The following is an 18,495-nucleotide window of genomic DNA, read 5'->3' on the forward strand; positions in this document are numbered from 1 at the left end:
AATCTCTCCTATTTAATGTTAATATCAATCTTTATTTTCTTCGGTCAATCGGTCTTTTCTATTATATATTATATTATTAGAATTATTACAAAATAATTTTTTGTTTCTTCGGTCAATATCGGTCTTTTCTGTTATATATTATATTATTAGAATTATTACAAAATAATTTTTTTTTTTTTAGAATTCGCAAAATTAAGAAGCGATATCGTAACTGCTTATCTAGGACGGCTTTGACATCTTTAAGAACAGTCAGCTTTCTCTCTCTTTTTCGTAAACTATTTTGTCACGGTGCTTGAATGACTAATAAATCGAGATTAGCTGATATTTTGGAGATTTTCTACATAAGAGAACAAGAACGTGTTACGTCTCGTATACTTATCGGAAATATGAAGGCCGCGATTTGATTTGCAGCGTAATGGGCATAAAACGCGTCATGCTGTTTACATTTTCGAGGAACGAAATTACCATTTATCTGATTTATATCTGTCACGGAAATTGATTTACGAATTTGTCAAGCGTACTCAAATATCGAAAACTGCTCGAATGTCGTATTCTCGGAAATTGCTTAATGCGATAAGTTTAAAGTTATTTCTTGCCTTTTAAAATTTGTTAAACCTATGATGTGTGTGTGTGTGTGTGTGTGCGTGTGTATGTAGATAATAATAATTTTATTATAGAATATTATAATAATCTTATTATAGAATAAAAATTCAGTTTAGAGTTTTGCAAAAAATAATGAGCAGTGCTTAATGCTAAAATTTTTCGAGTTCATAAATCTTTTTTAATAATCATCTTGAAGGGTTATATTATATATATGTATATGTTATATTTTAATATTGATTAGAATTAATGTTTTTAACGCGCTATACTTTTTACATTTTTTACCTTTTTTCATTAGTAATTTATTTGTAATTCAATTGTGCAATATTTTTTTTTTTTTTTTTATTTATTTATTAATATGAAAGTTTTAAGTTTGTGCCATATGGTTTTTCCTACTTAAGTAAAAGGAATGATGAAATATCGTATACTCAACAAGCATTCAATCGTTTACTGTGACGTAGTTCAATCACTTTCTCATGTCTACCATCGGCCTTGACCATCATTAAAAGGTCGAAGAGACGGACAAAAGTGTCTGCTACAATACTAAACTCGCGATGTATTTTTCATTCGATTACCAAGCACTGACTTCGACTTATTTTTTTATGTGGGAATATCGTATGCAATTTAACAATTGTTTAATTGCTCTTTATAAAACATAAAATTTTTATTAATAGTTTCCGTTTATCGGACAGAATAAGAGCGCTTTCAATTCAAAGCGGAAAAAGCATAACGTTTAGCGGATAAAGCATCGTTATTTAATATTCTTTATTTAAGAAAAATATATATATATTTTTTTTTTTTAATTTTTATCTGACTCTTATAATTTAATAATTATTTGATAATCTTTTCATACATGTTACAATCGCTAGATAAATTGTAAAATATTTTTAACCAACGCGCAATACGTAGTTTGTCAAATACAATATAAGAATACAGAGATACTTTGCTTTTTCTTCAAGGACATTTCTAAAAGTTCTATACTTGCTGATAAGTCACGATATGGAAATGGTTTAATATGAGACATACTTCTTTTTGCTAAACATTTATGTTAATAAAAAAAGGAATTAATATTATAATTTTTTAAACAATATCTTAATACATATTGTAACAATGTGAAGCATATAGTTATTGTTTTAAATTTGAATTATTCGCATTTAACGATTACAGATTGTTTTTCTTATTTCATAGTTGTTCGTTTCTCAGACTGAATCATCGACTAGTCACATAGTCGTAAAACGTGGTTACATAGAGACAGGATGCATATGTAACGTGTTTGTCGTTATGTATTGAACGAATAATGTAATGACCCAATGAATGTCTATGGCGTAGAATGCGTGGAATTTGCATCGATGCAAGGAACTGCATTATTCTATTAATTTTTAATGTCGCGAACTTTTAACTCGACTTGACGGTCACAATCCTGCATTGTTGTCTTCTTTATGTAATCGTTAATTATACAGTGCACTGCAGGTTAAGCGAACAAAATTTGTTGAAGTTCAAGTTGACTTTTTCCTTAAGAAAAAAATCGAAGAACTTTAAATAAAAATATATGTAGGACATATAAATAAATGATATATATTTTTCTCGTCGTATTTCTCTTAATTTTTATTTATTATAGATAAATCATACTTTAAGATTAAAAATACAGTAAAAATATCGAATATTATCTAATAGAATGCATATCGTGTACGTTTCAAAGATTGCGAATGATGTTGCATATATCGCATAATGATTTGTGGAAAAAATTGACTTGTGTCATCTTTTCTGGCAGAGAAAAAAATAGATTAAATTGTTTCGATTTTTTATAATGAGTAACTGTCATGTTCAATCAAGATGTCGATCTCGCAATACATTGTCTCAGGATTTATTAAGTTCCTGCATCGATAAACATTTCATTTATGATAATGAAGCCGAGATGAAATCTATTCTTAACCATACACAACACAAGATACTGCTGAAACGTCGGTAGAGTAAAGCGTAATAATACTTGCTACGTGTATGTGTGTGCATGAAGATGTCATCATCTTTCAAATCTCTCTTCATGGTTATTAAGATTAATTTTTGTCACTAGTATAATTTTCTTTTGGCTATTAATTAAATTATTAAATTATGTAATATCGTTAATTGTAACACAATTAGATAAATAAAATAGATAAATAAAAAATTATTTGTTTATAGTTAATTTATTTGTTTAATTGTTACAATCAACAATAATTACATATTATATTATTTAATTATTGAGAATTTATTACTTATTGCATTAGTTGCAAACTTATTTTGTGTAATGGATATTTGGTAATGATATATATATATCCAGTACTTTGATAGTGAAAGTATTTCCATATGCTACATGAGCGTAGACTCTCGTAATCGGTGCGTTCTTAGTACACACGCACTCGGATGACGCATTCCTCGCTTGTAGATAAATGCGATTGGCATCATTAGTCTTATGGAATCAATTAGTGAAACGGTCGTCCGGAGCTCTCTCGATAACTACCGACGAATATTGATAACTGATTGTGCAATTTTGCAACTAGCCGTTTCTATATATAACATATTAGCATCATCGAACCCGTTTCAATGGTCACCTGTGATACCGGGATGAAATAGAGATTATGCAAAAATATTGGTCAACTATATGCATATACAGGATGTTCTGTTATTAATGCCGTTCCTCTCATCTATGAGTTTTTTGTCAATTTGATGCAATATTTCTATCAACAGCAAGAAATCGAAAAGAAAAATAAGAAAATTTTTTTATAAAATAATTATAAAAACAATAATTTAAAAAAATTTTTCTTTTTTAATCTCGAGGATAAATACTTTCACGTAATTTTTATTTAATACTTATATATAATAATATTATAGAAATTTTAAAATTTAATACTAAAAATAAAGTACTTTAATACACTTTTTTTCTGTATGTAAAAATATTGAAATATAGTCTTATTTTTCTTTATTAAAAAAAATATATATATAGTCTAAAAATATAATGTGTTTCAAGAAACGTATCATTCATTTAATTTGTGCGATAAGATATCGGTCAAATGAAGGTGCATCCCTTTCACATAAAAATAAAACGCGGCTTCTCGATTTTTTAATTGCTATTTAATTATTGAATCTTATCCAATAATTGTGATTTGATATAAATATTGCACGATATATTTAAGAATTTGACAATTGATTGAGTGAGAATGGAGAGAAACACGGATGATAGAGCTCGATGATAAATAATTGTGTAATTTTGTCACGTAACTCTTGTCTATTAACCAATTTATTAGCAGTAATATTCTTATGATTATAGACTCAAATAATATTTTAGGATCATGTCTTATTGTTAAATCTGTTTAACTTTACATCCAAAGCGATATTATACATATAAACAATCGAGGATGTTGCTCTCCTATTTCGTTTCCATCTTGTTTTTTTTTATTTTATTTTTTTTTTCCTTTTACAACATGTCCAAAAAGATTACTTATCGTGTATAGTTTCTACTCTTCATACAAAAAAACGCAAAATTATTTAATGAGATATAATTTTTTATTGTGGTAATATTACACGAAACTCTTATCACATTATACCGGTGTACGATTTATCTTATCAGACTAGATGGTACACCTCTCTCTTCGCGAGATCCTTTTGTAAATATCACGAACAATTCACGTTGGAAAAGAAAATATTCATCGTCATTTGGAGCATTGAAATTGAATAGCCGTTGTATCACGCATCTGATTTTAACGCTTACATTTAGTTAAGTTATTGCAGAGCTAATTGCACTTAGAATATTGTATAAAATCTTATATATAGAATTCGAAATATTACTTTGTATGTTATAGATTTTAATTACATTCAAAGCGCTTTTTTAAGGGTCTTATTTAATCTTCGCGAATAAAAAACATTCTCAATGAAATATTATTTTTATCGATTTTTTCTTTATGCATGGTCAAATTAATAGCAGCATTTTCTTTTGTCATAAACACTGCTCTTAACATTCAAATTAATAAAATATAATCATTCTAATAATATCATTCAATTTGGTCCAGGCATATGACATATCTTTCAAAAAGTTTTGCATTATTTCTATAATAAAGATCTTGAAGTAGATATATTTTACGCATATTATAAAGAGAATCGTTTATTTTATTTTTATTGTTAATAATGTCGGATCAATGTAGTACAATCTTATATGTAGAAAATTGCAAATGGGATAATTTACATCAGCATGTGAAAAAATGCGAAATAAAACTATATATGTATAGCTGAAATAAAACCACTTGACATGCAATAGTAAATCTCGATTTAAATCAGACATATTATATGACCTTATCTTTAGATGTATCGATGCTAAACAGACATTATGGGTTTACAATCAAATTTAGGACTTTTTTCGCGTTATTTGATTTTCAAAATTTGATTATTAGAAAATGCAAAGTCGCTATCTACCGCGATTTAGATAGATCTTAATTTTGCTTTTCAGAAATATGTTTTCTGTATATACAATATATTAAAGAAAGAAATTATCTCTCTAAAAATGTTTGAACTGTAAATTAACGATATATTATTTTTCCTATATAAAGTAACAAATATATATAACTGCTCCGTTAACAAATAAATATAACTGCTTCGTTAACAAATAAAATTGTTGATACATAAATCTGGCTTGTATCTTTGCGACTGCTTTGTCGCGATGCTAATCTTTTGTTATCGCGCATGCAATAAAGAAACCGCAGGCTAGGTCGCATTTAGCTTGAATAAACGTCAGCTAAGCTAAATGGGACAATATCTATCATTGGCTGCCGCACCCTGTCTATCTCCGGCCCTACCTTTTCGGTCATCACATAGGGATTGTCCCGGTTACTTTGAAAAGTCGCCACTTTCTAGGCGCTGATATATTTTGGCATTACAATCTTTATTGGATACTGTCATGGATGGCAATCTGAAACTTCCTGATTATATGTTTGACAACTATTACAATATTTGGACATTTGTAAAATATTTTTATTGCGTAAAATGATCTCTGTGAAAATTGTGTGCTGTCTTCATAAAGACCGTAAAATATACGTAGATTTATATGAATTAATTAGATTAACTCATATTAAAGTTAAAATTAAAATTATATTTATACAGCGTATAGTGTGTAATTGCTTCGAGAAGTAATGATTGTAATCGCGCAATATATTAATATTAATCAATAATTAATATTAATCACGCGCAAATGATAAAATCAATACTAAATACATTAATAGTAATAATACATAATAATTAAAATCGATTTTGGAAGCATACATACATATATGACTGCAATAGCGTATTTAAGACGGATAAACAGATAAATAGTTTGCAATTACATATTAAATTGCTATCGATATACATTCCTGTGACGTATCGGCAGCTTATATCGTAATTCGTATATTATTGACTTCGCGTGTTGTTTCGATATATGATCAATCTAATATCTAATGGCTATAAATCGTGCAATTAGGCGTGAACAGACTGCCGTTTTTTCTCACCATCAATAGCGCTATTAACTATGGAAATGAAGCGGTTACTTACCACGATTCATCACTGAATCGAGGCAATCGCGCTCTATATCTTTATCCAAAGTACATCGGGATTCTATCACATTATTTCGCGTGGGATATCAGGGCAAAGGTGGTGTCACTTTGGAAGGTCGCATTGAATGCGTAGGCTAAACACAACGTCTCTATTATATGCTTGCACGGTAGATTTATCTATAGTTATGCACCAAGTTATCATTTTCATTAATCATTCAACGGAGTGATTGTAAAATTATGATTATTTTATTTGCAACATAAATCGATCATAGACTACTAATTTATCAGATGCAATTTTTCCTGTTGACAGAATTGTTCTAGCTGATTCATGGACGGCTAAAAAACGCGTGATTTTTGATATTTTATAATATGGATAGTGATGCAAAATGTAATTTATTGGATATGAATAGAGTTTTTAATATGATATTAATTAATACGCTTAAAATTAACTATAGAATATTAAGGGGGCATAGCTGTTTGAACCGTCGAAAAATGAGTACATTTTCTAGATCTTTTCGCAGTGCAACGATTTGATAAAACTTTGTTTTTTATAATATTATTAAGTACTCAAAAAATTTTTTTTATTGAACGTTAATGGTTATCTGCTATTCAAGCGTTTTTCCAAAATTTTAAAAAATGAGAAAATAGCGGCATGTTGAAAAAAGTTCCAAAAAAAAAAAAAAAAAAAAAAAATGTTTATAACAAAAAAAATTAGGAATTGAATCTAAAAAAGGCTTCGTTAGCAGATGCAGAATCTTATTAGGAATTCGCATGAAAAATTTGAAGTCAATCCGTCGAACATAGCCCGAGTTTTCATACATACTGTGCATGAAAATATAAATCTGCAAATATTCGCATGACTTTTATAAAAAAAATTTTTTTAAGCTGAAAATTTTTATTTAGATACTTAATAATATTGTATTAATATTGTAAAAGAAGGAAGAGTTTTTATCAAGTTGTTGCGCTGCAAAAAAATCCAAAAAATGTATTCATTTTTCGAGAGTTCAAACGGATATGTTCCCTTAATTACTTTTAATTCTATTACATTGATTATATTACTGTGATTTTAATATTTCGATATTGCGTATTGCTTGACAATATTATCTAAGAAATATTTTTGGATCTACATATTTCGTTGTTAGGAGGAAACGATAAATGTGGAAATTATCGCATGCGAGAGATCGGCAAATATGTTCCGCAATATGCTCTGTAATAATCGTTGGATTAAATGCATGTAGTCATATAAGCTAGTTGTTGTTCGACTATACTTTTGTATATATCTCATTGATTGACTCGCTGTTACGTGTATAAGGCGACCATCCATTTCTATTCTATATTTACGACGGCATTCTCTGAAAATCTTACGGGATATAGTGTATTCTAGGTTCTATATTAAATATTCTCTTACAATATATTAATTACATATGTTCCATCAAATAAAAAAGTGAATTGATTATCGCTTCTGTTATTTATACGCGTATAATTAAAAAGCAATTCGATATATTAACATCGATACATGATTTTCTACACATGTTTAATTTTTTATTATATATCGCAACGTTTAATGATGTTTCATTTAACACTTGTTCACTTGTAGTCTTAATAATGGTATATAAATACATTTTTTTCGTTGAATAATCTCATAATATTAGCCTTATTGTTGTATTTTTTGCACTTTGCTATTAATTGAGATTAAATGTTAAATGAGATTATCAGAAAACCGGTAAAATCGCAATTTTTGCAAGCTGTTGAATCACGCGTATTATTAATAAAAATTATATTGTATAATATGCTTGGGCAAAACTGCTTTAGATGTTATATTTATGAAGATTGCATGCTTATTTTCACCCATTTTTGAGCGCACCGATAAATCAAATTTTTAGAGAGAACGCAAGATTGCGAATCTTAATTTGTTGTCCGACGATACGACTTAATTGAATCAGCATCGTTCTTTGTCAGACAAATGAAGCTGTCTTAGCCATGATATATCATCGCTACTAGATCTGAAGTGTTTATCTTGATATATAAAAGCTGAAACACGTGTCTGAAAAACCCGCGGTGGGCGACGATAGCAGCACGTGTCATCAAGATTTTCATTAGCTCTCTCGTCACGCGACGATTACCCATTATTCTATCTCTACCGAATTATCATTCATTAATATTATATATTGAATAATACAATCATATTTTCGGAAATTCCCCAAAAGACTTAATTATCGACTCGATTCGTAGAAACCACGTACAAGACAAACTATCGCGATACAGAATATCTAATACTCAATTAGTTAAATTAATACACTATCAACACGCACATGTCAGAAAAAATATTATGTATTTATTGATGTGTTAATCGATTTTTCTTCGATGGAAAACATTTCTTTTCCTGATGTCTTTTTAAAATTTTTGATGATCTTCCGTAAAATTGGCTTTCTCTCTTTTTGTTTTTATAACAGATAGAAATATTTCTTCATCACTTATGTGAACTTACAATTAGTATGCTATATGGCTTCGATTATAGCGTAAATAAAATATATATGATATTATATATCATTATATATTTATTATTATACAAATATATATATATATATATATATATATATATATATAATTATAAATAATACCATTATTTTTTATATTGAAAACTTAGTTCATTAAAATTAGAATACCAAATTCATATAGATTTCTTTTATTGATGGTACTGATGTTTTATGATACTCGAGAGAATAGAAAATATAGATTAAACATGGATGCATGCAATTTTAACATTGACATACTGTAATATTTGGGACATTGTCAGGGAAAATGTTGCGGATTGATATTTCTAAAATGTCATTTGTGTCATTAGTAGGTTACACGAGCGGTATTTCAACACTTTGTTACTTTCAGTGACCTAGCTTCGATTTTCCGAGACGCTTTTGCAAGTACTAGAGGAATCTTGCTTCTACTTGATGCTTCGAATATTTTATCATTAATTATTAACATAATATATTTTTTATTTTATGAAAAAATTTTTTCCAGAATAAAATAAATTATATTTTCTCGACGAAGATAAAAATTTGACTTTTTGCTATTATTATTTTTTTTTTAATTTCTCATTCATAAAATCTTTTATAAAAATTGTGTTCTTTTTTTATTGTTTATTGGGATTATATTCATTCTTAAATAAAAATTAGATTCTGAAATAATTTATGTAACAAAGAAATTATCAGTTACTTTATAGCGTATTTAAGACACGATGTATTACTGCAAAGATAAAAATTGTAATGAAAAAAATGAGTTAAATCCATAATTTGTAAATCCATTTTAGATATTACGATTCGTATCGAATGTGGATCATATGTATATTAGGACTTTATCTTACTCTTGTATTTTATTTTAGATAATTTTATATGATACATTTCAAAATAATCGATTGTTTTAATTTGACAAATGGCGATTAATTTTAAAAAAAAATTAATCGCGCGATTTTCTGACAACTCTTCATCTCTCCGTGTTGTGAAAATGCCCACCGTATCGCGCATCGTCGGTTTCATAGAGCTCGACGTCGCGACGCTCCCCCGTTTCAATCGTTTCGTCAGTCGAGCACGGCGCGCGCCTCTATACGGTTCGGGCTATCGTCTATCGCACGCCCGGCAAATCTCGAAGAGCGAACTTCTCCGTCTCCCCCTAGGCACGAGCCGTCGCGACACGCGATCAACATCAACGTACGTGACCGGATGCAAAGAACAGTGACGAACGATAGCTCCAAGAGCCTTTCCCATTCGCGAAGACACTGTCAATTTCTGCCGGGTAACCGTTATTTCCAGCGCGGTGATTTACGGTGAATTTTATTCGTTGTAGATATCAAAGAACGGAATTATTGCATCGCCGCCAGTTATATATTTGGGACGATAGAGAGACGAGATCGTATCTTTCGATTGACCGGCTCTCAAAGCAGCGCCGCTTTTTTAATCGAACGATCGCGGCGCGGCGCAAGGTCGCGAGCTTTTTCGAGCAGAGCGTCTGGTGGTATAAGCGAATCTTTTACAACGATATAAAATAACCGCTGACGCTTTTCCTCGCGAAGAACAAAGTCGAAAAAGAAGTCGTGCCTTCGCGACGCGAAAAAGTGATTTTTTAACTTCGATCGAATTCGTTCTTCTTACCGTTGGTTGTCCGATTGAAGGTCTTTGCCCTTGACCCTGCGGGGCGGTTCAATTGACCCCGGCGAGTACACGCCGGAAGCTACGCGTGGAAAGTATTGATACGTATATAAAAAAAAAAATTGAGAAAAAAAGCGGATTAAAAGGATCAGAGGAGTTAGCGCGACAGTTTAGCTGCGAGCGAAAAGTTTCCACTGGAAATTCCATCGTGACGGGATGACGTAGACGAGAGCGACAATCGTCAGAGAAAGTTACGGATTGTTTGAGACGCGAACTGGACTGACCGTTTATTCTGTGGGTGTGCGAAGAAGAAGCGCGTGCGAAGGGCGAGTTTCTTTCGAGAGTCATGAGCGAACGAGTTAAATGAAAGTTTTACTATGCTAAGATATGATAATGAAGAGCCGTCTTCAAGGTGAGTATTTTGCGTGAACTCCCTTATCGTTTTTGTACAGAACACGTGATCTGAAAAAAGTCTTCACAATGACTTACATCAAGATTAATTTTATCGTATATAACATACCATATAGTTATTTTAATTTCAATTTTCTGTGGAATTTTTATAAATTGTGTAATTTTTATATTTTTTCTGAAACAGAATAGTTGCGAGACGAGATAAGTGCATTTAAGCTACATACGATATTACATTCTCTCGTTGAATAATTGAAATAAATTCTATTTAAGCGGGGAATGGAATGCAAATAGATAACATTATTTTTCTATTAGTTATTCTTTTTTTTTATTTTAATGGAATTTTTACTTCGATTATAATTGCCAAGGTATTCAATTTTAAAAGTTTAAAAACTTATTTTTAAAATATCATTCCGTTCAATAAATGCGCGCTTATCTTTTATAGCATTCACAATATAGAAAAGTCAAAGTAATTTACATGTTATCTTTTAATTTCTAACGGGTATTTTATATAAAAATAAACATAAAAGAAAATCGTAATCGTATTTGCTTTGTGGATGTAAAAATATACTTTCGTAACGTTCTCAGAGCGGTGTTGCTCAATGTTGTTCGCGGTCACTGATCAATGGGGATGACGTTACAATGTCACTATTGCGCGATATATTACGTTTTCTTGGATGCTCATATAAATATCTCTTATGAACAGTTAGATATATGTACGAGAAGCGCGTGTGTAAGTTTACATAAGGATTTTCCGTTAAGCTGCACTTCCATTACGAGGAATCAAATTCATGAGGAATCAAATGTGGCATAGTTAAAAGCAAATTTATTATTTAATCCTATGCATTTATTGCTTCTATTAATTAACAGGAAATTGATATTAAAGATGGGAATGTTGACGTAACATTGCACTAGCATTTTCACTTTTAAAAAACACTTATAGCGAATTATGAACAAAAATATGCCAGAATTAATTATCAATTAATTGCTTAAAAATAATGCAAACAGATTTAAAAAAAATACTAATATTTACAGCTATACCAACATGAAATACTATACATATACATATAATAGTAAAGTGATTATAAGTAAAAACAGTTATCAATTTGACATTAAATTATTTCCTAAATTAGTTATTACCGAAATATTCTAGTTTATTTTTTGTAAAATATATTTAAAGAATAATCGAAAAAAATGTTATAAGAATATTGTCGCAAGAATAAAATATGTTAAGACAATTAATTGAGAAACATACTAATTTTGAAGGAAAGCAATTAATCGTATATTAATGTAGTTTATTCTTGTAGCGATGTACCTGTTGAGGAATTTTCGATTATTTCTTTAAATTTATATCGCGAGTAATAATTATAATAATTATAATATAATATTTCGGTAATAGTTATTAAATAATTTAATATCAAGTCTTTAAAATTTCGATTTATTCTATAATGATTATATGATCAGAATTTTTGAATATTTGAAAGTAGTTGATCAACGTGAAGAAAAGTTAATAGAGTAAGTCTGGCCGAACGCCAATCGTGATCTCATCAACGTATGTACGCATCGTACACATGGCTTATGATGAACTTGCGTCACTTGCACGAATTTCGTTTCAGAAAAGAAGGCAATGTCACAATCTTTTCTATGAGTTCTTTTACGCTTTTCTACGATATTTTTGGCTCTTTATTTTACAAAGCAGGTTCACCAAAAGCCGATTGAAATTCTGAATACATTTTACGAAATTGAAATGATATTTTTTGCTCTAATTTATGAATAATAATTTTTATATAATAATTATCTTTTTGTATGCTATACGAATTTTTCGAAAGCCGTTATAATATATATATAATAGATAAATGATAGTTAAATCGTGTTAAAGTCAAGTAAAAATCATAATGTTATACATATAAAAATATGATTTTCTCATAAATTTTTGAACGTTAGATATATTATATTTCATTCTTGTTTCTCCGGCCACATATAATTTACCACCGGTTCTGTGTGCAGTTTCCAAACTCCAGCTCAAATTTCAGACTACTGTGACTTTATTCGTACGCAATATACAGGCGTTGCATCTAAAACGACGAGTTAAATTTTTCTAAATTCGCAATCATAAAAAATAGATTGTAGCAATATCGCGGCAATTTTTCAACGAGTCTTTATCTTAGTTGCAATGATATAGTGGTACGTGTTAATGGACTGCGAAAACGGCTGGAACGTATTATTATATCTAATACTATGATATTTCTTCGTATCTTACTCTCGTAACTACATATGAATTATTTTTGGTTGATAAATGCACAATCTAACGTTTAATTTTAAGCCAATGTGGTTATTGTAATCGTCATAATCATTCAAAGTTGGTAGAGATCATGAAAATTATGTGCAATATATATTTAGGGAAAAGAGAAGACAAAAGTTATCTTTCGTCTCATTATTCTTTAAATTTTAAGTAGAAAGAAGACAAAAATGGCAGCATTATCACAATTAATATTAAAATAATATAATAAATTTAATGTATTTTATTTATTCCAACAGAAATTCCAACAAAAATTATCAAAATACTGCTTATGTTATAAATACGATCAATTTAGAATTTGATAAGAATTTAGAATTTGATAAGAATGGAGTTTGAATTAGCAGAGAGATATAGGATGTGTCATATTATTTTCGACATTAAAAAATTGCATGTATATATCGATATTGTAAACAAAGTACATGAAAGATATTTATATGAAATTGAAATATGTGATTGTAACCAAGAAGTAACGTAACAAAACGATCAATGATTTGATCTACGTATGTGCATTGCTGGAATATATATGACGAGCAAACAGGTGGTGGTGCATGTATCGTAATGTACACTCATGAACCTCTCGAGTCTTTAGAGAACAATCTCTCTGACAACAGTTCATAAATATATTACTTTGTCGTATATATGCAGTTTTAGTCAACTAATTAGAGAAAATAAAATTCGGATTAATCCGCTCTTTTTCGGACACAGCTCATATCTTTTTTGTAAGATTTTTTATAAATGCATATTTTTTTTCTTAAAATTGATATTTTCATAATTGATATGTAAAAATGTAATTTGTAAAAAAAATTTAGTTGCTTATATATAGTTTTTTTTATGAAAAGAAGTCATGTCGTTATACAAGTTTGCAGCCCAAAAGATAATTGCAGCCTAGTTTCTCTCAGAAGTGTATCTGTTTCTAAAATAATGGAAAGTAATATTGATTTCGTTAGAAATATTCATGCATCCTTCAGTGATGGAATTGAAAAATGGGCGAGCGAAATATTATATGCTTATATGCGATGGAACGATTTAATATTAAAAATTTTTAATGAAATTGTCAAAATGCGTTTTCTTGCATATTGTTGTACGAATATAATAGAGATATACAGAATCAATAATTTGCACAAATTTGATCATGTACGCATGCCATCATCTCCTTTTAAGTGAAAGAATGAATAAGCATGCTTTTTATATCCATATTATTCATTCGGTACGTGGCTTCTCTCTCTTTCTCTCTCTCTCTTTTGCATGTCTGGCGTGCGATAACAAACGCAGTATTTCCGCATGCGTTATGCATTTTAATATATAATCATCAACTTATTCTATTACTCATATTTTATATTTATTTATTTATGATTATATTATATATACATCTATATTTTTGTTTTATGATATATTGTACGTGTTTTTAATTCTTAATGAATTGTTCGTCGAAAAGGAATTACTGATTGGATGGATCAATGATGCTTGAGACGTTAGCATGTTGATTTCTCATTATCTCTATCCTTATCGTCGTGCAACATTTACGATACGACGAGATATACATATATCAATGTGCGAATGCTTTCGGAAGATATAAATGTTTACGACTGCAATAAGTCCAAGTCCCTTTTTCACACTAGATAATGTAATTTGACGTTTGACGGGAAAATATACGTATTCTTTAGATTACATTTGCATACGAGACTATATCCTGAAGAGAAATTTTTTTAAATAATTAAAAATAAAACTTTTGAAAGAAAATGTGACCAATGCGATAGAAAGATCGCAAATTGATAAATAAACTGTTATTGAAACAGTTTTTGCGCATATTTTAGTATTTTGCTTGTTTTAGTATTTTTGGAATGGAATATTTGTATGATGCAATTTTAAAAACTATATATATATATATATATATATATATATATTTTTTTTTTAAATTAATATATAGCGTAACCTTCTGGGAAAGAAGACATATCGCTCATATTAGTCATAGAGTGTAAATACTTGGTTATGGCAGATGATTAATATTACTTTGTAATTCCGCATAACTGCTTTTCTATTTCATCGTTCTGCCATAAGTCAATAAATATTATTTCTTAATTTATTTAACTTTTTGCTATGATATAATATTACTATTATTTTTACATTACGAACTTTTAAATATTCGGCCATTTGAGTAAAGAAATATTCCAAGTATTGATCCAAGGCGAGCTGTGCCTAGTTACACGTGCTGCCATTACTTTATAGTCCGCAAGTCGAAAATGAATTTGATTATTCGCTCAAGTGGTTAACGCTCGTTAATAAATTCATTTACGTAAGAATTATATCCGCACGTTTATCAAAATTAAATTTAATTAAAATTAATTGCTATGTATATATCTTGATAGACCTAAAACTGAAATTTGGAAAGTCTTGCTAGAGCATGTAATTAAATTCTTTGCGCGTTACAACGTATGCAAGTTTCACATAAAAGAGATTTGGCTTATATAACACTCATATTCGGAGTAACTAATTGATATATGGTTGCGTATAAATACTGGGAGAGGTAAGATCGATAATATATATATTTATTCTCATAACTTATGAAAATTACGGAAAATCATACAAAATACAATAAGAAATTGATTTTTGTCCGTATTATCTAATCTTTATTATGAAATCATTTTACAAGCGATGTTTGTAGAATCCGTAATAAACACTACATTAACCGTTAATTCATTAAGATGATCTACAATAATTCTAATTGTAAGCGTGAGCCAAGTTTAAGTGCACTCGCACAAGTTAGTGCTCGATACCACCTTGGGTTGCAGATTTCATTCCGCATACACGCCACGCACGGTGTTAACTCAATTATCATCGTATGGGCGATAAAGCATACGTTAAGACCTCATTCATGCCGACAGCTGGAAGCTTCAAACGACGTCACGATTATCCCGCGATATGAAGCTCTATGATATTACGAAATCTTTTTACGAGGTTCTAGCGTTGCGAGATTATCCTCCATAAAATAATTAATTTTTTATATACTTAATTATATTAAAAAAAAAAACTGATTACTTTTTCTTATCGAAATTAGATTATGATCTAGATAAGTAAAAAGATAGGAAGTATTTTATTGTAAAAGTAAAATTTAAAACAGTTAATATTTGGTATTAATATAACGAAAAACAAGTATATGAAACGATAGGAGGTTAAAAGAGGAAAATTTTGTGATAATATTCCAAGCATATATTATTTTCCCTGATATTGACCCTCGACCGTTTCTTTACAATCTCCGATTAAACGCACGCGTGATTCTTGAAGAAATGCACGCGAGGCTTAAACTGTCGTCTGTGCCAAGTCTATAACACAAGTTTTTAACTTACGTCTCCGAAAAGGAGTTTATCGCGAACGGCAAGCAATCATTTGTGAATAAACGATTTCTTGCCGCTCGCAGACACGTCAGACGCGACAAAACTTTGCTATATGAATCAAGGGTACGTGAATACGTAACGAGGGTGGTAGTTGGCGCGACTTCGCTTCGATTGACTATCGGCTTATATATTGTTCGGCTATACCGATGTGTCCTTGAGATATGTGATTGAGAACTGGATTTCATACGTTTTATATATTCCACGTTTATTAACTTATAATTAGTTCCTTTTCTCGTGATAGATGGCCATTGACATAATTCTTGTTATGTATTCGATAAGAAATTTGGTCGTGCGTGGATTAATCAGGTTTAATTTGACTTATTACATTCCTTTTGTATAAGCGTGATGATGGATTACCATCTTAATAATTAATGCTCAAGATCTTCTGGGATTCAATTTTTAGATAATTAATTAAATGATTTATTTGTCAAACTATACGCATTCTGTAAAAACTTATAGCGTTCCTTTGTATTTATTTTTTAATCTTTTCTATGAAATCACATAATATTTAATTGAAGTTTATTAATTTACTGATTTATCCAATGCGACAGAATTGTGTATGGTGACAGAATATTTTGAAGATAACTGTAATCTATCTTTAACATTCATTGTTAATCGGTAATGAAATTATTTAGAAATAGTAAATCTGTGTTGTGTATTTTGTTATTATAAATAAGTATGATGAAAAGAACAATTCAATAAATAATTAAACACATAAATAATAATTGATACAATTGTTATTAATATATATTTCCATCATGGATCTATAATTATCAATTTGATGCATAAATTATTTCGACAGTATATCATATGTTAATTTATTTATTAACTATAAATTTGTTGTAGAAACAATTAGTTGTATTTCTCTAATCAATAAAATACATAATCATAAATTAACGAGATATGATTTATCAATTTATCAATCTCCGGAAAAAAGAATAAATAGTACTCTTGATATTTATCAACTCACATATATAATGCTCGAGATAAGAGTTGTAATCGGTTCTCATACAGATTTATTAAAATTATAAACGCATTCGTATCATGCGTTAAATTGCTTATGATGAAAGGTATGAATACTTTATAAATGTGAATCATTGTCGTTAGCTAAATTATAACTGACTTTTATAACGAAGATCATATTAATTGAATAAAAAATATTACTTTTTTATTTCAATTTGAATTCAATAATGTATTAAATATTCACTTCGTAAATTCTGTTATGTAATAATTTATAACAGCGGTTATTGCTTTATCGCGATATTAGGACATTCGATTATTCGCGCAAGTTTACGTTTGTCAAATATGTCATATGAATATTATACATTTGATCGTTCTATATCGTCGCGCGACGTTCTTTTAGAGGAACGTCAGCATGTTTGATGCTTTATATATCAAACGTTGCTGAATGATATCTTTATGTAGACGGATCCTCATAGATAAACCGGACTGTTCACATTGCCAAGGTTTTCTATCTCATTTTATCGGCGAATAAAATCAATATCCTTATTAATCGATTTTCTACTTTCTTAACTAAAATAATTTTTTATAAATATGTAATTCACATATACAGGGTGGGCCCCGAATATTCTAGCCAGACTTTGAGATCTTATAGGAAATTTAATTCTGAACAAAAATTTTCCTATAAACATGCATCGAAAAATGCTTCCTTAAGAAGTTATCGCTCAAAAACCTCTGAAGTTATTTTTTTATATTTTTACATATATCAGGGGAAGTATGCGTCTTTTAACAAAAAGTACCGAAACCACAGTTTAGAGAATTAAATTATCTTTCAAATGAGATCAAAGTTATTGTAGTTTGTTCCATAAGTTTTAGAATAATCGTTAATAGCCGAAAAAACATTTTTCGGTACATTTGAAATTGGTTATTAACTGGTTTATTTCAAAACCTATGGAGCGAACTACATGAACTTTGATCTCATTTGAAAGATAATTTAATTCTCTACAACTTTTGTTTCGGTACTTTTTCTTAAAAGATGCATATTTTTCCTGATATTTGTAAAAATGTAAAAAATAACCGCGATTTTAGACGTTTTTTAGCGTTAACTTTTTAAGGAAGCATTTTTCGACCTATGGTTA

At 29.3% G+C, this 18,495-nt stretch overlaps 1 protein-coding gene across 7 annotated transcripts in view; it reads left to right on the forward strand.

Annotated features, from left to right (window-relative positions):
- Atp8b (ATPase phospholipid transporting 8B) overlaps positions 1-18,495 on the forward strand; it is a 47,823-nt gene that overhangs the window by 3,252 nt on the left and 26,076 nt on the right. For 5 of the 7 annotated variants that reach the window (XM_070305345.1, XM_070305348.1, XM_070305349.1 and 2 more), the window contains exon 1: positions 9,727-10,709. The exons of 1 other annotated variant lie outside the window; for it this stretch is intronic. The gene's annotated coding sequence lies outside the window, so the exon portion shown is untranslated. Of the gene's footprint in view, positions 1-9,726; positions 10,710-18,495 lie in introns of those variants that run through there. One more of the 7 variants, XM_070305353.1, reaches the window with a different exon arrangement.

This window comes from Polyergus mexicanus, unplaced genomic scaffold (assembly GCF_030449975.1).
Source record: "Polyergus mexicanus isolate NDT 795.1 unplaced genomic scaffold, iyPolMexi1.0 SCAF_12, whole genome shotgun sequence".
Lineage (NCBI taxonomy): Eukaryota > Metazoa > Arthropoda > Insecta > Hymenoptera > Formicidae > Polyergus > Polyergus mexicanus.